This window comes from Akebia trifoliata, chromosome 11, assembly GCF_017979445.1.
Source record: "Akebia trifoliata isolate Shusen 1 chromosome 11, ASM1797944v1, whole genome shotgun sequence".
NCBI classification, from domain to species: Eukaryota; Viridiplantae; Streptophyta; class Magnoliopsida; order Ranunculales; family Lardizabalaceae; genus Akebia; species Akebia trifoliata.
In genome coordinates this window covers 41,604,616-41,628,673 of record NC_141385.1, presented here as the reverse complement: position 1 = coordinate 41,628,673, position 24,058 = coordinate 41,604,616, and the positions used below count along the sequence as shown (strand labels likewise).

At 34.6% G+C, this 24,058-nt stretch overlaps 1 long non-coding RNA gene across 12 annotated transcripts; it reads right to left on the bottom strand.

The window, feature by feature from the left end:
- Positions 1–86: 86 nt before the first annotated feature.
- LOC147391739 (uncharacterized) lies at positions 87–12,043 on the bottom strand. 12 transcript variants are annotated; one of them, XR_015183113.1, is made up of 10 exons: positions 11,681–12,040; positions 8,482–8,553; positions 7,746–7,830; positions 4,410–4,539; positions 3,162–4,229; positions 2,872–3,072; positions 2,621–2,757; positions 2,401–2,505; positions 1,320–1,381; positions 87–377 (listed from the first exon to the last, which is right to left on the bottom strand). It is a non-coding gene; the product is annotated as an uncharacterized LOC147391739 (long non-coding RNA). The 12 variants fall into 12 exon arrangements; XR_015183111.1 differs by lacking the exon at positions 87–377 and adding an exon at positions 1,056–1,130 and having other exon boundaries at positions 11,681–12,043; XR_015183112.1 differs by lacking the exon at positions 87–377 and adding an exon at positions 7,940–7,978 and having other exon boundaries at positions 1,137–1,381.
- Between the last annotated feature and the right edge of the window lie 12,015 nt (positions 12,044–24,058).

The following is a 24,058-nucleotide window of genomic DNA, read 5'->3' as shown; positions in this document are numbered from 1 at the left end:
ATTTCATAAAATTTGACGGACCGAGAGTCAAATCTCAAACAACCATCCGAATTCCTGCCAACAAAACCATATCCTCCACCAGCTCAAGTGTAAGAACCATCAGTATTAATTTTTGTAACTCCTTCATACATCGCCAAAACAACTATTTAACTTGTGGTTCCTTAAAAATACAAAGAGTATTCCATGCGTTGAAGAATTTCAGCCCATCCTCCTTCTTGGAAGTCATAACCTCGTAGTCTTCAAACATAATCCTCAAAGCTTCTTCCACTTGGTTTAGAACTCTTTTTCTTGGCATGAAAAGTTCTTCAAATATGCATTTATTATGTTCTTTCCAAAGATTAAAGCATTTAAGGAAAGCCAAAACATCTTTGCCACAACTGCACATGGAAACATGACACTTGTAATCAGTTGCACTTCATCTTTAAAGGTTCCAACTTGAACTCTTCTAATTCCAAAACTTTTTAAACATCTTCCCCAAAGCCAACTGCTATGCTGAGATTCGAAAAAAACACTACAACATTTTTGGCCTACAGCGGCGGATTTTTCCGCCGCTATATTATAATATTTCCGCCGGTACAAGATATTGCGGCGATGAGCAGCGGAAACAAGATCCGGCGCTGTTGCCTCCGTCGCTAAGTGTAGCAGCGGAAAAGAGTATCCGCTGTTAAATGTATTATCTTTAGCGGCGGATATACATATCCGCTGCAATAGATCAATTTTTCAAATTAATAGAATATTCAACATATAGCGGCGGTTTCTCATATCCGCTGCAATAGATAAATTTAAAAATAATAGAATATGGAACATATAAAGGCGGATTTATATATCCGCTGCAATAAGTAAATTTTTAATTAATAAAAATATACAACATATAGCGGCGGATTTAAAGATCCGCTGCAATAGTTAAATTTTTAATTAAAAAAAATACAGCATATAGCGGCAGATTTTAGAATCCGCTGTAGTAGGTACATTTTTAATTAATAAAAATATACATCATATAGCGGCGGATTTTAAGATCCGCTGCAATAGGTCATTTTTAAATTAAAAAAAAATAATAATTATTTTTTGTCCTACAATAAACAAATATCTGTTTTTTCTCCTTTAACAATAGAACTAGTAAGTAATATAATCTGCAATAAAAACACCCAATTAGACCACAAAACTTCACCTAACAATTCTGCTACTTGCAAAGAAAACATAACAGCTAAGACTTCAATCAAAGACTAATCTTCCCATTCCATTCTGACCAAACACCCCAATGAGTTCAAAGGAAGTAACTGAAAGCAAAAGATCAGAAAAAATATGAAATCTGAACTAACCTTTCCATTCCATTTTGACCAAACACCCCAATGAGGAAACATGCCAATTTGGTAAAGGCCACCTATGTACCATGCTTCAACAATAAGTTGTTTGAAAGGGGAGTAGATACACAAATTTGATCAGGTTTCTATTGAAGAAATGATAACACCAATGAAGTAGATAGGACTCATCTGAATCTAGTATAACTTGCATGAACTAGAGTTGTTTTAAGAATATTTGGTTTAATTATCAAAAACCAGAATCAATTATGGCCCAACAACTCAGCATCAAATGTATGGTTCAACAAGTCCTGCTTGGCATATATTCAAAACAAAATACGAAACCGAAGTAACGCCACAATTCATTCAATTCATCAAAATAAACGAAACCCATTGTAGAAACACCATCAAAATTGGAGAAATCAACATCCATTTATTAAAGGGAAAAAAAAAACAGATCAAGTTCAGATTAATCATAGAAATGACCAAAAATAAATAAAAATAAGAGTCAACTGTATTTTCTAGAATCATTGTAGCCATCCTAAGAAACAATTGAATAGCATGATAACATGACAAGCACTAAGAGGAAAGTCCAAGGAAAGACCAATAAAAGCAGTGGAGAAATAGGAATTTGTATTGAAAATCGATGGTCGTGGAGAACAATCTAGTGATGGGTGAAGGTGGTGACAGGGACCTCTCAACCATTCAAAGATGGTGATGAAGGTGTATGATTGCATCTTTATTTTTATTTTTTCAGGAAAAGCAAACATTCTATGAGGAAATCTTTTCTTCGAAGGGCCATTGTTCTATAAAATTGATTTTCTTGAGTTTCTTCAAGGTTTAAAATCTCGTCTCTAAGCAATGTTTCGGTCATTCTTGAAGAATGGAATGCTTTGGAGTAAATATTTTGTAAGGTTTTAGCCAAAACATTTCGAAACAAACAAATATAATCCAAATCATTATTAATTTCTCTTGTTCTATGCTTGGGCTCATGTTTGGTTGCAAATACAAAGGATCTCAAAAATTGGAAACCGCAAACAGATGTATATGAAGCCATAACTCAAAAAATTTATAAAAAAAAAATTTAACAACATTCCTTTACCTTTCAATTCGAGAACACGAGACTTGAATCGTAAAAATTGAGCAACCTGAATTCCAAATGAAAATGGGCTCACTGATGCGGCAATTGCTGGAAGCATACTAGACCCTACAGATGCACAATTACACCCTTTTCGGAAAGTTGGCACCCCAATTGGAGTAAAATACGCATTCAAAAATGACAAATTATATCAATATTATAAGCAAAAGAAACAATTACTTACTGCCAGGGATCATCTCCAACAAGCATCATATCTCCCTCGATATCAATATATATAACCAGTCAACTTTTGCTGGGGGCTTTTAATTCACCATTAGTAAGGTCCACAGACCTCCCAAGAGCAATTCCTTGCTTGTGAACCTGAAATCAACACACATACGTAAGAGTAAGAGCGAGCTTAAATTGCTAGTATTGAAACAGTACCTACCCATCGCACACCAACCAAGATTTACACTACAAGTGAAGAGGAAAAACCTTGGTACAACTCCTAGTTGAACCACCCAGAAGTTTGCTCTGAATATCTCTAGAACGTTGTTGTTGACAAGCTTGAATAGATTTCTCCTGCTATTGCAAGTACTCCGAGGTGCATGTTGTGACTAGATATGACTGAAGATGGAACATTACTCTACTGTCTCATAGCACGTCATACCCCAACACGAAGTCCCCCATTTTCACCTTTGAAAGCCATAAATTAGCCCATAAGCAGAGATGAATGAGAATTTGAACCTAAGTAAACTAAAGACTAGAGAAAAAAAAAAACCAACCTGAGAAAAATAAATGCATCCCCTGCAACAAGCCTTTTAGAGCTAACGAAAACACTCCAACCACTTTGAAGCAGATGCCTCCGTGGTTGACATGGAATCTCAAAACAATTAAAAATAAATGAAAAAGGAGAAGAAGAAACTCGAGTAGATAAGAACTCATTTTCATTGTAATATATCTAGACTAACTAATGAAGATTATGACAGAGGCAACTAAGGCATTGTCACAAAAAAAAAAAAATATAGTTAGGAACCAAGGAACACATAGAAGAGAAGGCAGCATGTCATCAAACTTCAGATTCATAGGAATTAGTTGCAGAACAAAAGACAGCCAACATAAGTCACCTCCAAGGAGGCAGACAGCCTTGACCCACTATAAGAAATGATGAACCTTTCAATTGCTTGAATCATCAAACACCATAAAAGCCTAGATAGAACCTACATAGCTTTAATCAACTAACTGCTTCACCTCTTCCACAAAAGAAACTGAATTCTTTTAATGAATGAAGCAACCCTTACACTACCTTGATATCTATCGTGCATGAATGCAACAATAGCCAAATTCTAAGCAGTAGGCCCATATGCCATATATTGAAAGGCTTGAGTGCATCTGAATCCCATCCAGAATGTCCTCAAGAATGACACTTAAGTGTAATTTTTTTTGCTTAAAGAGTGCAACCAACAAAATATTCCTCATCTCCAAGTTCACATTTTCAAGCATTTGCATGTATGTCTTAAACATGGAAATGATGTTCCTTACCTTTCAATCATGGACTCATCTCTTCTAAAAGATTCACCATAAACATTATACCTTTTGAATCAAACAAACATTTTAGAAGGAATCAATTTGTATAGTATATGATATTACCATGCCAAGATACTTCTGTCCATTTTTCACTCCACCGAGAACAAGTGAGTTCCAAAGAGGATTAGATTTGTTATGCCTATTGTACATCACCCGATTTAAATAGTTGTGAACTTCTTTAGGACCCAAAGAGTTGCCATCATCCCACATATTATCATATATGCTGCAAATGCCCAAAATCATCAATCATTGGGTACAGTAAAAGCCTGCAAATACAGGATCATACTGAAAACTAAGAGCATAGGAAAAGGGAAAAGAGGAGAGTTTTATTATCAAAGCTTTGAACTACTTACAATCAAAGTATAAATCATATGCAAAAACCTATTCATGGATTTAGTTTATTTTCTCCTGAATTATAGGTTCTTTTTAAATGAATGAATACTTACATAAGTTAGTCAAGATAACGCAAAATCTCCTGAAAATCACTTATTTCTCCACTTCCACCAAGAAGGAAATGTTTTCCAATAGGTTTCAATCGCTCCACACTCTTGTAGCGTAGAGTTGATCCATAAGAACCTGCCAATCAATTGACAATTTCGCATAGAACAAAATATCAGAACAAATGTTTTATAATTAACAGGACTAACTGGTTAAACAAGGAAAATATTTAATATTAAATGCAATCTACAAGAAAGGTTAAAAGTTCATCGGTATTTAATCCCCCCTAGGGTGAACAAATATTTCTCAGGTAAACGTCAACTCCTCTCTATTACAGTTAATGAATGATTGATTAGTTTAACAAGGTATCGAACATCTGGTGGAGGCAATTCAATGAGTTGGAAAACAGGAAACGAGATATTGGAAGCTAAATCATGTATAATTAAAAAAATATGAGGCAATGAGACATGTGGCCAATGAACTAATATGACTCAAATTCTCATGTCTGAAACTTAAATCCATACAAATCTCAACATAAGCATGCAACGTAAGCCTGTATAGTTTAAGCTCGCTGAGTTTTAAAACCTTGGGCCACGTTCCACATCTTGGTGAGCTGACGGAAAGAGATCTTGCCCAAGACTAAATGATACATTAGAAAAATCTCAATAGACCCGATGCACAAATATGTGCCAGTACATTAAACTAGACAACTTACAATGCTTGATAAGCTAACCATATGCTTTTTAGGGGTTCCAGTACAAGAGGATACTCAACCAAGACAGAAAATACTTTGACAAATGAGCTTAAGTACAATATGAAGATGGCCAGTTTTCTCTCTCCCAAACAATTTCTCCAGTGCTTAAGCATGGTATAGCATGTTGTGTTGAACAAGTGATATGAAAAGAATTACAGTTAACACAATTAATATGGGTATATTATTAATTGCAAACTAGTGTGATTTGAAGAAGGATTACCTCGATTTCTATTGATACAGTATTTTGAAAATGGGTTGTGATTGCACTATCTTTGACATGAAAAGAGAGGGGACCAACCTACGCTACTTTGATATAGAGAGAAATAAAAAATAAAAAAATAGAACTGACATATCACCCATATGATTTAAGTATCAAATTAGTCACTCCATTTCCATCAACAATGAGCAATAAAGATTTCACTAACAAATGCTTTCTTCATTGGTCCATCCTTGGTTTACAAAGAGTGCAAAAACTTGATCTTTGAAGGCTCGGTGTTTAGATGGGATTCAGTTTTCAATAAGAATTAGCTACAGATCTTTCATATTTTTCTCAACACCCTGGCATCTATATGCTTTCCACTGCCATGTGGCATAATCCCCATATCAAGTCACATATTGGCGAATAATTCTGATTCTGCAAATTTTCTAGCTAAGCATTCTCGATGACAACTTACAAGCCTCCCAAAGAAAATTAACCTCACAAAACCAGAATTTTCTATAGGCTTGTTAAATCTCTAAGATGTATTACCGCTAATAATATACAATGAAACTAAAAAGAATTGTTCAAAAAGGAAATATGCCGCAGCAAGCACATGAAAACAACAGAGGTAATGAATTTAGCAATTGACCTCCCATATCAACAGCCATGAGAATTCCACCACATCAGAATGTACAATCGATGTGCATTTTTAAGTTACTTCAGCATTATCCTTTGTAGTTTTATGTCACGTAGGGGAGGAGCTAATTTGGGATTTTGATTTGAGAAGACAGTTTAATGATTGAAAAATCCTATTGATAATTGGCCTTAACAGTCAAATACCATTAGTGTACCCATTCTTTGGGATGGTACAAGGGATAAGGTGTTTTTTGTTAAGTCCTATTGCAATTCCTTACTTCCATAGTCTCAACGAGAGACTTTCTTACCTAGTTATTCCTATATTTCTTCGTTTATTGTCTTTTCATTTTTTTCCTTCCGCTGCACTCACAATGGCTTCATAATTTTGTAAAACTTTTGTAAATGACAAATGGTAAAATATATTTGTAATGATTATAGATTTGGGTTCAATTCTCACTACACTGAGTTACTGATCTCATTAAGAAAGTAAGTTTGCTGGTCTAGAATAATAAAAAAAAGGGCACTGAAATGCCCAAGGAGCAATCCCACTAAGATATTATTTCAATATGATAGATTATAAGCCAAAGAGGCCATGACCTCATCAACACAGTTGAACTCTGTGTCTAGGACAGGCCATTAAATCATAACCCTGCATGGTGAATGAATGATGATAAGCAAAATAAATGATTAGGGTAAGTGTCCTTCAACCCTAATCTTAAGGCCCATGCTGCTGCTGCTGCTACTGCTACTGCTTGGCATTCTATGGAGTCTCCAACCAAAAAAGCAGCTGTTAGGCTAAGTCAATCATCCAACCACAAAGATGGGTTATGGCAGAAACTTTTATCAACTTCTCTAAAAATGCATTTGATGGTGGCTAGAGTTTGTGTTTAGGGCTTGTCAATAATAGATCGACACTAGATGTGTCTATCAATCTTATATATGGAGGACTGGCTCTTGACTACTCCTAAGTCAACCATGTTCAATATGTCTCAACTCTACTTAACTCAGACCATGGGATATCGTCTAGACTGATCTAGGTATGTGTCATACCTCGACCTTTTCCCCAATATCTTGCATGACATACCTTTAAGGCTTAATCTCCATTGTCATAACTAACAGTCCCAAGTGACAAATTGATATAGGAAGTGAAATTCGTCCACACATACACACATACATACCTTCAAATCATGAATCTCCACTCTGCCAACAGCAGGCCAATTGGCTGCTGGACGTTTTTTTACTATGACTTCTAGGGCTTCAGGAGTAATGTGCATGTATTGGTTTAGCCTTTCGACAGAAATGATGTAGTTGGCTAACGTGCATTGGTTTTGAATAGAGGACACAAGGGACATATTTAACGAAAGACCATACGAAATAAAGAATCCTAACATATTCTGCCATAAGAAAATAGGTAGCCAAAGGTTCATTAGCCAACCTTATTTTCATGAATATGTCGTTGGTTATATTCTACCAATTTCTACTTATAGAACATTTTTGCAATAAACGAAAATCTACTAATGGCACTAGTGATAAGAACTTTAACAGCTGTAGTAGAAACAACCATCAAGGAATACAGTAAGTTATATGCAATCTCCCTCGTATGGAAAATTAGATGAAGCAAAGCAAGAGTGTGAAAGACTATTAAATGACATAAAAGAAAATTTTCTATTATATGCAATCTCCCTCGTATGGAAAATTAGATGAAGCAAAGCAAGCTAAGTGTAGAAATAAGAGCACCAAATTGGTTTGACATACTGGATGATACTTCAGAAGGTTGTTGATGATGGTAAGCCTGATTCTCTCTAACATATCAAGATCCTCAACTTTGCGCCTAGTGTCCCTGCCATGTTAACAAAATCAATTTTAAATGTAACCACTTTTAAAAACACTGATCTGGGGAAGGTGACACCTTATTCAGGTGATAGTCTATGTGTGATAATAGTACATACCTCGGATCAAAACTCCACCTTTACACTCACAAGTCACAACTATCAAAATAAGGGAGAAGGGGGAAAAAGTAAAAAAACACTGATCTGGTAACAGAGCTCTCTAGAAACAGATAACCAACTAATAAATTTAGTAGAAAGTAAAAAAAATTCTTAGTGCTTTTTTTTTAATTGCTAGTCATTTACACATATGTGTGCTAACAAGTAAAAAAAAAAAAGTTAAATTGTCTTAACATGCAAAATAACATACTGAACTTATGAACATGGGACATGGGATTGTTATCAGTGGAATTAATGTAACACCACGGTCATCAATATCAGTGGAAATTGTTACAAAACATTGACCCTAAAACATTGAATTAATGCCCTGGCATGTATGAAACTATGCATCATGCATGAGGAAGTGACACGCTATTCATTTTTCTTTTTGATAAGTCTGGGAAGTCAAGTGTTCTTATAATATAATCCTTATTAAAAGTAAAGATGTAAATTTCTATTGAAGAATCCCCAAATGAACTCAAAGTGGATGATTATCAAGAACATACATGCTTTGTAGATTACGTAGCTTAGCTATGTCATTTGGCAAGAAACCCTTCAGTCCTTGATTATCAAGATCCCTGAAAATGAAACAGCAAAAAATAAATTGATTATCCAAAGATAAAACATGATTAATGCAAAAGAAATTTAAATCATTGACATTACGTAAAACTATTTAAATGTGCATATTAGATACACCAACCATTCCAAAATTTTCTATGTACTAGAAAGCATGAAAATTTCTAACTGGTGCCTATAAATATAAGAATCACAACGTGATTTATTAAGTACATGTCAATTAGTATTCCCATGTGCCCATTCATTCACACATAAGATGAATGGGTCCCGTTCAATGGCTAACTTTTTGGCAAAACATTTTTCAAAACATGAGTTAGAAGTTTTGGAATGGGCTGATTTTTGGTGAGGATGATCTCTACGGTGAGGAGATCATCATCACCAAAATCAGCCCATTCCAAAACTTCTAACCCCATCAAAAATAGTTTACAAAAAATGGACGGTCCACGATTTTTCAACTTGTAAACATTCCATAGAAGTTTTGGAATGAGCTGATTTTGGTGATGATGATCTCCTCACCGTAGAGATCATCCTCACCAAAAACCAGCCCATTCCAAAACTTCTAACCCATGTTTTGAAAAATGTTTAGCCAAAAAGTTAGCCATTGAACGTGACCCAAGATGAATATTGATACTTCTGAAAAAGTGAGTAAAACTAAGATATCGTTGAGAGAAGATAAATGAATGGGTCAGGTGTTACTTTCTAGGGGACAAAATACTTTCACGGTGCCTTCGTCTCCCATTCATAGACCGCCTTCCTGCCTCATCAGCCACATTTGTTTGCGTTGAAGCAACTGAAGCATTTGGTTTGGATGCAAACCATCTTCGATATATAACCGATCACTTTAGGTACAAATTTGCAAATGAAAGGCTTAAGAGAACAGCTAGGTACTACTCTTCTAATTGGCAAACATGGACTGCTGGAAACATCCAATTTGCTTGGCACCCCAACAAGAGGAGGACAATTGGTCCAATGATTCAAGTAACCGAAAATGGTGATAGTAATCGTAGACTTCTTCAATATGCTGCAATGTTCTTGTCTCTTAGGCCACATGACCACGTCGAATGAAAGCAGAGGCGAGCAATGCATATCAGCTAGTTCATGAGCTAAAAGAATGTGGGATGAGAGGGCTTCTAGCTCAATTCCAGGATATGGGTTGTATTATTGAAATGGAGAAAATTGGATGAAATTATTTTTCATGGAGAATAAAATTATTTGATCCACTTATTCTCTTTTTAGTTTTCTAGATAAGACTAAAAAGAGATTAAGACTAAAACGCAAATTGGCTCCGTTAACCCAAAACACTATGAGGCCTGAACCGATTTTCAGGCATGTGCCATGAATTTCAAAGCGCAGCCCTACTCGTTCAATGCCCATGCCCAAGGTTTCACAAGCCATGAACAGCTGTGAATATGAAACGATTGTAGAGATTTTAAACCGGGTTTCGTTAACATGTGCCCTAAGGGCTCATGCTAAGGTGCATTAAATACACCATGAAAATTTATTTTCCTACCAAAAATGCCTTAAAAAAAATTCTCTTAACAAAATAACCCTCAAATGCTTATTTCCATGGTGTATTTAATGCACCTTAACGTGTGCCCTTGGGGCACATAGTAATAAAAGAGTAAGACCAGCCTTACGAATTTAGTAAGATTTGAAATCTTACTAAGGGTCATTGAGCTCACCTTGTAGAATCCAAAGCCATTATCCGATGCCACAGAGATGTAGTGGATAAAATTCTATGGACTTTGAAAAACAAAATAACCATTTTCAGCACCTTGGATCAAGTCCAAAAAATAATTTGTTTTGAATATATTTTTTTTCATCTGAGTTTTATCATGAAATATAGAGAACTGTGGTGTTGGATTGCCAATGTGGTAATCCATTGGAGCTCAATGTCTCGTACCAAGATTTGAAATCAGTGGTCCTTATTGTTAGTGTGTAGCTTTGTGAATTCGAAGCCTTGTAAATTATAAGGATGAGGATGATTCCCTCATCCTTAATTGCCTATATATACACCCACTTCTCTGTTTCTCCTTACAGACTTCTATTTTCCTGTCCTCTGATTTCTAAGTATCAGAGATATATCTGCTACTGTTTCCAAATCCTACGATGGAGCTACGTGTTGTACCCATCTTTGCTTTTCTTATGGTAATTATGTCCTCTGATCTCTAAGTATCACACTAAAATGAAGATTGTTGTATATGGCTAGGCATTAAAACCAAGATACTCAAAATATTACCAAAAATGACTAATGATATCTTCGTCAACCGGCGATAGATTTGATATGTATATATATAAAATTAAGGAAATTAAGGAAATAAAGGCTCCTTTTACTCCATCCAAAACAAAAAAGAAGATTGATGCTTTATCATTTACATGCTTCTTTCTTAGAATCCTTATATAAATACCTTTTGCGATCCAAGAGGAACAAAATAAGATATTGCAGTATACATTCAGCACAAACATATGAACACAATAGAACCCATACAAGTTTCCATGTAATAGTAAAGGTAACTCATGCAGAAAACATGTACCAAAAAAAAAAAAAAAATCATATTAGAAAAGCATATGAGAAGGAAGGAACAAGTTCACTTTTTTTGAGAAGTATTCCAGAACAAATCATAAACTACATCTTTTTCAGTTTAATAGGGTAACAAAAACTAATAAATCAGGGAAATGTCATAAGATGTAACAAAAACTAATAAATCAAGGAAATTTCATAAGAAAAAGAAAATAATGGCGATGGTAATACAAAACTTCATTCAAATGGTTACTTCCAAAGTATGTAAGAATTTCCATTTGCAGTGTTTCAGGATGCCTCACATTTTCAAGATATAATGTCACAATGGCCAACTAAATCTATATCAACCTCAAATACAACACATTTCACATGATTTATTCGATTAAACTTAAACTTTGAATCAAGAACAACATGATCTATTCTATCAAACCTTGAAACCAATCGAAATCATAATTACCAAAAGAAACCGAAATAAAAAATCAATAGAACTCTAGGGTTTGAAATTTCTGTCGTATTGGGTGGTTGATTCCATGGATGTTGAAGGGTCGGATAGAAATCGATGGGTTGCAAAGAGTGAGAAGGAGATGTGAGAGAGAGTGAAAGCTTACCAGATTTTGCAATCCAACGTGTCGAAGAGAGCTCACTAGCACAAGCACCAACAGATGAGAGAACGAGAGAGAGAGTGACAGACGAAGGAAAGAGAGGGAAAATGAGAGGGAACAGGGAAGAGGGGAAATAATTTCGCGCGTTTAGAAAGTTTTACAGACGGACTCTATTTTCCGCTGCAACACATCTGGATCAATGGTTGTATATGGCTCCTATAGCAGCGGCCTCATCTATCCGCTACAAAAAAAGCCTGGTTATATGCCTCCTATAGCAGCGGCCACATTTATCCGCTACAACTAAACACCCTACTACAGCACATATAAAAATCGCTGCTATAACTAGATGCGAGAGAGCGGAAATGTTGTACCCACAGCTGCGGATAAAAAACTCCGCTGCTATATTAATTTTAAAAGAAATAAATTACTTTTTACTGGCAGATTTATTAATCAGCTGCTATTTTTAAATTTAAAAAAAAAAAAAATAAAGACAAGAACTTTCTAAACATAATTTTTTATATAAATTTTTTTTTTAGTGGCGGATATAAGTATCCGCTGCTATATTAAATTTAAAAAAATTTAAAATAAATTTTTTTTGTGGCGGATATATTAGTCCGCTGTTATATTCAATTAAAAGACAATTTGCAAAAAAGAGAAGAATTCACTGAAAAGAGTTTTTTATAAACAAAAAAACGGAAAAAAAATAGTTTTATAGTGGCGGATATACAAATCCGCTGCTATATTCAATTTAAATGCTATATTCAATTTAAAAAAACTTAATTAAAAAATTTTATTTTTAGTGGCGGAATTACTAATCCGCTGTTATATTCAATTAAAAAAATTTTAATAAAGAGAATTCATCATTAAATAGAATTTTATATATTAAAAGGTTGCTTTTTTAGTGGCGGATATATTAATCCGCTGCTAGATTCAATTTATACAAAGGTAAATAAAAGAACAACCTGAATAGAACTTTCATATTAATTTTTTTTTCATTTTGTAGGGGCGGATATAGTTATCCGCTGCTATATGAACTCAAATACAACTTTTATATTAATTTTTTTTTCATTTTGTAGGGGCGGATATAGTTATCCGCTGCTATATGCACTCAACAAGTTGGCGGTAAGCACGGGTTCCTATAAAAGCGGATAAAATAATCTGCTGCACAAGATATATCTATGGAGGCGGATAATAGTATCCGCTGCAACAAGTTGCACATACAGCGGCGGAAAAAAGTATCCGCTGTTATAAACCGCCGCTGTAGACCAAAAATGTTGTAGTGAAAAAAACATGATCTACAGTTTCTTCAGAATTCTGGCATAGAACGCATAGAGAAACAAAATAAAATTCTCTTCGGTGTAAATTGTCAATCGTGGATATTTTCCTCTTAGCCATCATCCATGAAACGAATGAGGACCTTGGAATAGTTGGCTTACTCCATACAATATCAGCCAAACCATAAGATATGCGATCACCAAAACAACCATCATAAGCCTATTTAGAAGTAAAATTCCCATTGGATGATAAAGCGCAACCAAATTTGTCCTCCATAAGATTTTTCGGGATCTTTTGATAACTAATTAACTCAATAGTTTCATTCGTTCTCACGGTCTGAGGACCAAAAAAACTCTAGTCATTATTAACAACGAAATCACTAATTTTAGCGTCCTTATGACTTGAAATTAGAAATTATTCTATTTTCAAAAATAGACACTAAAATCTTGCCTTCAATTAATGGATTAGTTCACATCAATGTATGGGCCCCTTTACCAATAAAAAACAGAGCATATTGAAGAACATATTCTCTAGCCTTAAGCATCCCTTTTCAGCCCAAGAATTATTTTGAGGGGCTTGACATTGCCACAAATTCTCATCACCCACGTATCTCTGTCGCATCCAATGAGACCGCCAAGACCTCCATTAATTATCAGATCATGAACAGATTTTCAATTGACAAGATGACTACAACCAGTACTAGAAATTCCATCCCAGAGAAATTTATTAAGAATAGTCTCCACTTTCTTTAAAACATTGACCGGGATATTAAAGGAAGCGGACCAATAGATATTGAAATTTGAAAGAATAAACTTTAACAGTTCTAGTCTAGCTGCATAGAAGAGATTACAACTTTCTATCCTCTTATAGATACGGTCAATAAGGAGTTGACAAAGAGAATGATTTAACCAGAAAGAAAAAAAGGGGAAGACCCAACTATCTAATTGGAAGGTTAACCTGGCTAAATCCAAATAAACTCAAAGAATAATCCCTATTAAGATAAGTTTGACTAAAAAACAACAAATTCTTCTCATCATTGACTTGAAGACCCGATAAATTATAAAAGACATCTAGGACCCTTTTTATGGAGATGATAGAAGACAACATTATTTGAAAATAGCAACACATCATCAGCAAAAATGAGATGAGAAATCACACTAACCCCATGGATGTTTGAAACATGAATATCTTCAGACTCCACTTTTTCTAAAAGAATACAAAAAAAGCTTCCATTACCAAAGTAAAAAACAGATACGGTGACACAAATAGATTGTGCGGAATTCTCAAGATGGAAGTTATGGACCATTTCATGGGCTAGGATAATATTATCCTGAATCTTCCTACCCTTAATAAAGGCCGATTGATGAATATTAACAATGAAGGGAAGACATTGAGATAACTTGTTTGCTAGAATTTTGGAGATGATTTTATTGAGAAAATTAGATAAAGCATTTGGTCTAAATTTCTCCAATCTCTTGGAATTCTCTTCCAATGGGATAAGAAAAAGAAAGGTGGCATTAACTTGTTTTAGCATTCTTTCGTGATGAAAAAAGTCCAAAACTGCTTCACACACCTCATCCCCCACAATATCCTAGAACCCAATAAAGAATTCGGCACCAAATCCGCCAGGTCCTGAAGCTTCATTACGTGGAGCATCAAAAATTACATTTTTTTAATCTACAGCACAGCGTGAAAAATCCTATATTTGATGTCCCAAGGCTGTTAAATTTCATAAAATTCGACGGACCAAGGCGTCAAAATTTTCATTGTCAAATATATTTTTTTCGATGATTTGAAACCGTCAAATTAATGGAGGATGAGAGAAATTTGATGGTTCTATTGGGGTACATAAAAAATTTCAACAGCCTTGGGCCATTGAAATTCAGTTTCTAAAATTTGTGGGTTTTGGCCCGTCAATTTTCTTGTCAAAATTTTTAGTTTCACAAAGTGCTGAAAGTCAATTAATAAATGGAATTGGATAATTAAATTGACTTATTGTATTCCTGGGTTTCTTGAAAATATCCTAGAAGAATCGAACTGCCCAATCACCCATACCTACTTCATCAGAAATAATGTCCCCTTGATATTCCATTATGAGCAATATTCGACGCCACCAAGCTATAAGAGAATCTGGTATTTCTATCTCCCTCCTTGAGCCATTGGATTCGAGATTTTTGTCTATAAAATTTTTCTTACAACTCCAACTTTTTTGATAGATGAACCAGGTTTTAGACTCTTCAACCACCAGGTTGACATTAGAGGGGAAAAGAACTTTTTGAATCTCGAAAAGTTCATCTTTAGCTTTCACCTTCCTCTCACTAAAGTTACCCAAATTATCCATGTTTCAAGCCCTTAGAGCATATTTCACTGCTTTAAGTTTAGAAGTAACTCTATACATAGGGTTACCAAAAACTTGAATATTCCAAGCATTTCTTACTATCTCTTTTACACCTTCCTGCTCTCCCCAAAAGGAGAAATTTTTGCAAATATGGGGCCCTCCCAAATTATTATTTGGAAAAGAAAACTTCAGAGGAGAATGATCAGAGACCCCTTCAGGAAAATAATTTATCACCATAGACGGAAATAAATTCAGCCAAGTTAAATTATCAAAGCTCCATCCAATCTACTATGAATGCATCTCTATCCTGAGGAGTTATTACACCAAGAAAACCAATTATCTGTGGTTCTCAAATCTAAAAACCTCACCTTATCAATACAATCATTGAAGTACCGCATAGAACGAACAAAAGAAGGCCAACCCCCCAATTGTGAAGAAACATTTTCTAATTTCCGCCAAAGACATTTCCTTTCACTTTCAAAGTTGTTAACATGAATTGCTGAGCAAAGGAAATCAAACCCATCTTTGACATGCACCACATTACAATGGATTATTTGATTAGATTCAAAAATCTTATCCACTCTGTAATTAATGGATTCCACCAAATCCAAATACGCCCAAAATCATGTGAGCTGTAATTATCTACAAATTTCTAGTTCTTATTTAAAAACAATGAATTCTCGCTGATTTTTCCTCTTCAATTTTAGTTTCACAGAAGCCCATTAAATCAACCCTCTCATCACCCATGAAATCATGAATTGCTCTCAATTTCGTCAAATCTTTCGTGCCTCTAACATCCCACTCAACATCCGACATAATTAATTGGCTTTTTCAACATCAAGTTATTTCTCGAACGAGTCACAAGTTGCACAGGTAGGTTTTTGAGGATTAACATTCTTCTTTTTTCCCCTTCTTCTCTAATGTCAAGGGAATAGGACTCAAAACTTCACACAAAAAATATTTATTGCAAGTAACCTCCTCTACTTTGGAAAGAGAATCTGATGAAGAATCTTCATGATCTGATTCCAATGTATCAAATGGATTGTTCACGTGCATTGGCTCAATATGTAAAACAATCTCCAACCCACTACTTCAGTCTCCCCCTTTACCGCACATCTACTATTTCCCAATCTTTGGATATCTTGGTCTCCTTAGCATTCTGAAGCGACGTGCCGATTCAACAACAACTAAGGTCTTTGAGGATTCTCCCAAATCTCCACTAGTTTCGGTTTCCTTATCTTCACTAGTTTTCGCTCTCTTCTCAACAACTATGGAATTTGAAATTGACGAAATACGTTCTAACAACTTGTCAATGGCGTTGATATAATAAACTGTCCAAATATTCTCTAACGACTTGGTGACGTCAGAGTTAGCCACCTCAGCATTTCCCTCATAGTTTTTGAGAAATAACAATCGCCTTATTTCCATTTACTTCCCGTTATTTGTTCTTTTCTGATCATATCATTTGTAGCATTCTTCTTGGTCCATGTTGTACTAACCTTGTTCCTTGACTTAATATTTTCGTTTTTACATTGCTCAGTCAGATGATCAAGCTAAGCAATGGGAACACGATTTTGGTTTCCACTCATATATTATTCTCTGATTGATTTTCCTCCCATCCTCCCTTTCCAGCATAACAGAATCAGGAAACTTACATTGAGGATCAATCTCAACACAATTCCTTGCAAAACCCAGTCAATAACATTTTATAGTAGCTTCATCCATGTGCAAAGGGATCCTACTATGCTTCCAATATGCCAAAAGATCTCGGTAGACTAGAATTATAATGAGAATTGAGGTAATCTAATCTAGACTGGAATGGTAGAAAGCATTTCACGAATTGTTTTGGAATCTGCATTCCACTTACAAAGAATTAATGGACATCCTCCAATAATTGAAATTGCTGAGTTTAGAATGAAATTGCAATCCTTCTCATTATTAAAATTGAACAAGAAAAAACCATCTTCTAAGGATAAAACATCTACTTCTCCCTTAATTTTCCAAATCCTCTTGTCCACAATTTTTAAATCATGAAAGTAAGGATGTTTCCCTAGTAAATAGCTTACCTGAAATCGCCTCGACCCATTTTCACTAAATAGTGGATGGGGGGTCCGATTTATAAATGGGGGCTTTTGAAAATGGGAATCGCCACCTAATTTAGGTCTAGGAACCATAAATAACTCCAAACGGATATGGATCAGTCCACGGATCAAAGATATAGGTAAGGGGTCAGATTACGGGTTTCGGAAGGTGTTAGGCACCGAATCCGCCCAATCAATATGATCGGTCTCTACTACGATCCAAAATCATCCTATGGTCAACATACAGTCAAGGTCACAGTCCAATCATCATCATCAATTTATGTTGGGCTTTTCAACCAAATCCTATGGCTAAAAATTATCCCAATTATCACATGGTCCTTCTTTGAATTCCACAAAATATGGAAGGATTTGAAAAAACCCTGATTAGCTCCATGACTTGAAATCAATTAAGAAACTCCACCTGCAATTATTCCTCAAACTGTCCAACATAGAAAATCATGAGAATATTCTAAATAGGAAGATTACAAATAGAAACCTACAAATGGGGACTTATAATATTTTCAAATTAGGAACATAAAATTTTCGAAATCAGAATTCAAGAGATATATGCTGAATTCCTAAATTAAAAATTTAAAAAGATACATTTTCTAAAATAAAACATTCAAAAAATGTAAGTTTCTAAATTTGAAACTCCTAAATTTCCATGAACATGAACCTCATAATTATAAAAATGTGCAAAATCTTCTAAATTGAAAATTGCTAAAATATGAAATTTCTGAATCAGAAATCTATAAATATATTCTCTCAAAATAGGAAATTATGCAATCCTATATTAGAAAATTTTCAAATATGAATATTCTAATGACACACAGATAATCTCTAAAAGAGGAAAATCATATAAACAATGGAGTCCCAAATTAGAAGATTATGAATTTGCCAAAAATCACCAAATTGGAAACTGACAAATATTCTCGCAACAAAAATTTTCAAGTTAGAAAGAAAAATCCACAAGAAAATTCTCATATTCATGAATCCCTAGAATAACCAAACGAGCATACACACATGATTTTCGATTTTGTCAAAATAGCTATCATTCAATAACATGCATAGCTATCAATTCAAGGAGTACATTGATCACATGGAAAAATTCTAAACTCGTCACCAATTCATCACAAATCTATTGCACAAATCATATGGAACCGTCATGCTTAAACACAAAGATCGTATTGTCACAAACTCATGAAAAAGATGCATAAAATAGAAATAAATAAAAAATAAAAAATAAAAAATAAAAATAAATAAAGAATAAAAAAAAGACAAAGATAAGAACAAATGCTCTCCTAACCCTATCACTGCGCAAAGACAAAATAAGACCTAAAAAAGAATAAAAAATCCTAATCTTATCAATATACAAATAAATAATAAATAAATAAATAAACCTAAAAACCTACGTCGCACAAAACTAAAAAAGTAAAATATTCTCCTAACCCTAACAATGTGCAAAGACAAAAAAATAGAAAATACCTAAAAAAAATTCTTCTAATCCTATCAATATGCGAAGATAAAACAAAAAAGAAACAACACACAAAGCGATCGAATTTCTCCTAATCCTATAGACATAAAGTAAAAAATTAATAAAAAAAATTATATAATAAACAAAAAAATCCTCCTAACTCTATTGAGATACAAAAACAAATAAAAACATAGAATAAAATGCATAAAAAATATATCCTATTAATCCTATCAATATGTAAAAAGAAATAAAAATGAAAATAAAAAATAAAAAAAATGCATAAGAAAAAATATTCTATTAATCCTATTGCTATGCAAAAATAAGAAAAATATATAAAAAAATTCGTAACAAAATCCTTCTAATCCTATCGACGTGTAAAAGTAAATAAAAATAAATACATAAAAACAAACTAAAAAAAAAAAACGACTTACCTATAGAATAAAATAATGCCGAGTCGATTCCTTCAAGTCCGATCCAAAGACTTTCGAGTATTCGCTGCCGTGAGGAGAGACGAGGGCAGCGAGAGAGTTGTTGGGATGGATGCTGAGAAAGAGCGCAGGCAGAGAGAGATGTGTTCTCGTAAGTGCTGTAGCAGTGAGCCGAAGAGCGACGTTGAAGCAATAGCACGTAAGGCTGGGCAAAATGTGGGTGCAGAATTAATGGTTGGGCAGCAAGTCTGGAGCGTTTTGGGATCGCAATTGCAATGTTATGTTGCAGGTTTGATGGTGAATAAAAAAGGAGGCAGCAAAGGGTGTTGATGGGGCGGTGTTGGAGCAAGTAGGACGTGAGAAAGAGGTGATATGGGGGCTGCTATGGAGTCTAAGATTAATGGCTGGGTGTTGGTACAGCTACCAATAGAAAGAGAGGAGGGCTGAGAGTTATGAGGGCTGTAGAGCACAGGATGAATGGCCAGGGGCGCTGGTATGGCAGCCACGAGTAGAACAGGGGCTGGGCGTTATGAGTACTGTAGCAGTGGGTTATGTGGTAGGTTTAGCCAAAGAAAATGAAGACGAATGGGCTGTTGAAGGGTAGAACGTGAATGAGGGCTGGGGAGAGCAGTTGCAGGCAGAGAGGGAGACCAAAGAACATTGGAGAAGAAGATGGTCTGAGAGAAGAGGGCTGAAAGAAGTGGCTGCAGCAGCCACGTTTTTTGCAGTAAAGGCTGGGTTGCAGTGGATAGGTGAAGAAGAAGAGAGTAGGGAGGTTTGTAGAACGTGAGAGAGAGGTGACGAAGATGAGTTACAGGTGTCCCGCCGTTCAGCCCACGGAGAAGATGATCGCCAAAGAGAAGAGGACCGAAGAAGAAGACCCCCATAGAGAAGACGTCCTTCTCTATATATATATAGGGTCCCGTTCGGCACCCTAAGTTTTACCACACACTTTAACAAACGCGTTTTGTCCTGCATGGGTTAGAAGTTTTGGAATGGGCTGATTTTTGGTGAGGATGATCTCTATGGTGAGGAGATCATCCTCACCAAAAATCAGCTCATTCCAAAACTTCTAACCCCATCAAAAATGAATTACAAAAAATGGACGGTCCACGATTTTTCAACTTGTAAACATGGGGCTAAACATTTCGGAATGGGCTGATTTTTGGGGAAGATGATCTTCTAATCATAGAGATCATCCTCACCAAAAATCAGCCATTCCAAAACTTCTAACCCATGTAGGACAAAAAATGTTTGTTAAAGTGTGTGGTAAAACTTAGGGTGCTGAACATTTCCCTATATATATATAGGGAAATGTTCAGCACCCTAAGTTTTACCACACACTTTAACAAACATTTTTTGTCCTACATGGGTTAGAAGTTTTGGAATAGGCTGATTTTTGGTGAGGATGATCTCTATGATTAGAAGATCATCCTCCCCAAAAATCAGCCCATTCTGAAATGTTTAGCCCCATGTTTACACGTTGAAAAATCGTGGACCGTCCATTTTTTGTAATTCATTTTTGATGGGGTTAAAGTTTTGGAATGAGCTGATTTTTGGTGAGGATGATCTCCTCACCATAGAGATCATCCTCACCAAAAATCAGCCCATTCCAAAACTTCTAACCCATGTAAGACAAAACACGTTTGTTAAAATGTTTGGTAAAGCTTAGGGTGCTGAACGGGACCCATATATATATATATATATATATAATCTTCTAATTATTTATTTATTTATTTTTTTAACGTGTTTCCTCTTTTATTTATTTATTTATTTCCTTTTTAGAGAATGATGGTGGGGTGATCCCACGTTACTCGTACGACTATAGTCTTGAGTTGTCGAGTTACGGTTGGTTGTTTAATTTTTATTTTATCGATTTGATTAATTTTTGTTTTGATTTTTTTGTTTGTTGATTAATTTTTAATTTTAAGTTTTATTAATTGATTAGTTTTTATTTTGAGTTTGGCTAAAAATTTAATTTGATTTTAATTTTTAATTTGAGTTTAATTGTTAATTGACCATTTGATTTTTGATTTCGTTTCATCGCTCGATTGAGTTGGATTTGGTATTTGTTAATTTAGTTAGGTTTCGATTTATTAGTTGGTTGGTTTTTGAATTTTTAATTTGATTTTGATTAGTTAATTTTGACTTTTGATTTTTAATTTAATTTCGATGAAATTTTAATCGGTTGAGTCATTTTTAATTTTTAATTTTCATTGAATTTTGATTTTTAACTTGAGTTTAAGTTTTTAATCTTGGATTTACTTTTTATTAAATTTTCAGTTTGATTCCCATTTGATTTTAATTTGAATTGTTTAATTTTTAATTTGAGTTTTATTTTTTAATAGATTGGATTTTTAATTGGGTTTTGGTTTTTATTACATTTTCCTTAGGATCGGGATTTCTAAGTTGAATTTGGAGGTTGAGGGGCATTTCGGTCATTTTTATGATTTTTCTTAAATTTCTCTGTTTTCGTTGATTTGGGTCCCGTTAGACTCGAAATCATGTTCTGAGTGCAATGGAGGTACTTTCGAGGTCTTTCAGAGGTCCGAAATTTATGAGGGGTATTTTAGTCATTTTGTCAATTTTTTTGCGAATTTTTATGAATTTTAGCGTTAGGTTTCTTTCAATTTCGACGTGATTATTTCTAAGTTTCAAAGTCATGTTTTCTTAGCATAGCTAAGTCTTTAGGTTATCGAACTGTGTAGCGAACCTATGCGTACGTGCTTGCTAAATCGAATGTAAGGTGTAGCGATCCTAGGCGTGCGTAAATTTCTATGTCGAGTCGTAACGAGTAGGGGAGATGAAAAGATTGAAAATAGAGGGAATCGGGGATAGTACTCATAAGCCTTCGAGTTCTTTACGATCATCATTAGGAATTCACGGTAACCGAGTGACGAATTGTCGAATTAGGCAGATGCAAAAATGGGGTGTCTACACTACCAGAGAAAAATTACAACAAATACTTTCTTGTTCCACAATTGTTTTTGAGATTGAAACAACAGTTTCATTTCTCAAATCTGGGAAACAGCTTCGATAAGAAGAAGAATCATAGTCTTTCTTGAAAAGATTCTTCCAAGAAAGGCTTGAGGAAGAAGCCGCCGTTAAAGAACTCTAGAGAGTCTAAACGAAAAAAAAAAAGCAAGGAAGTGGATGATCTTCCTAAACTTTCCCAAAACCCTTTCCTGGGGCCAATCCCCTAAGGGCTGTGTAGTTCTTTGATCTTGGTTTAGAGAAATGAACCACCCCAAATGACCTTACAAATTTTCTCTCCCTAGAAACAAAGAGCTTCTCTCTTTAGAGTTCAAAAGTCGCAAGAAATTTATGATGTCATGATGCGTATGATTCACATATCCATTGAAGCTTCTATTTGAATTTCTTTTTAAATTATTTAAATTTAAAATTTTATGAGAAAAGATATTGGATAAAACATAGGACCACCAACTTTGTTCAGAAAAATAATTTGTTCTTTCTGTTATGGTTTGGAGAGCTTGATAGTAATGGTCAAGGAGTATTGTTCATCATTTAACATAGTGGAGACTCCCAATGAAATTTCTTAAAGGTATATATATATATATATATATATATATATATATAGGGTCCCGTTCGGCACCCTAAGTTTTACCACACACTTTAACAAACGCGTTTTGTCCTACATGGGTTAGAAGTTTCGGCATGGGCTGATTTTTGGTGAGGATGATCTTTATGGTGAGGAGATCATCCTCACAAAAAATCAGCTCATTCCAAAACTTCTAACCCCATCAAAAATGATTTACAAAAAATGGACGGTCCACCATTTTTCAACTTGGGGTTAAACATTTTGGAATGGGCTGATTTTTGGGGAGGATGATCTTCTAATCATAGAAATCATCCTCACCAAAAATCAGCCCATTCCAAAACTTCTAACCCATGTAGGACAAAAAACGTTTGTTAAAGTGTGTGGTAAAACTTAGGGTGCTGAACATTTCCCATATATATATATATATAAGGTTGGGATCCGTAGACTCATGAAAGTGAATTCATATGTTCACACACAATCTCGACTATTTATTTGTGAGATCCAATAGTTGAGATGAATCTTTGAGATCCGTAATATATTTTTGAATTACATATTTTATTCCAACCTTTGGATCTTTTAGATATGCTAGTTCAATGAATTTCTACTTCATATACTTGGGTTTAAGAGTCACCACTATTCATAGAGTTTACATCTGAATGGATACCATTAAATATGCTTTGAAATATGAATTTTTAATGAAATAGTGGCTCAAATCTGATTTTCAACTTAAGGCAAAGGATAAGGAGGATCGATTGTGAGACAAGGAAGGTGTTAGACACCTTGTCTCACCCACGAAGTTGGTGATTACCAAAAATTGTCCAAGTGTGAAGTATAAACAAATTTTTAAATTTTTTTGAAGTTTAGGAGGATAGTAGGTATGTACAAACACAAAGAAATAGGATATGTTTCTTAACTTATATGTGGGTGAAATAAACAAGCTAAAAATGAAATTTCAAACTTGTTGAAATTTTTTAAGAGCTTGAGGATTTAATGTAAATCAAAGTAGATTTCAATTTTTGGAATCTCTAGCTTCTAGCACACACACACAGATACACACACATGCTCACATGGGAGTTTATTTTTGTTGGTTAAGCTCATGGGTTGGACACATCTTTTGCGGAACTTTCACCTTATGCATGAAAATATTTTCTCTAAGGACTATTTTTGTTGATTCAGAGTATTTAGTATAAATCTAGGTAGATTTACAGTACTTTTGACTCAACCATTTT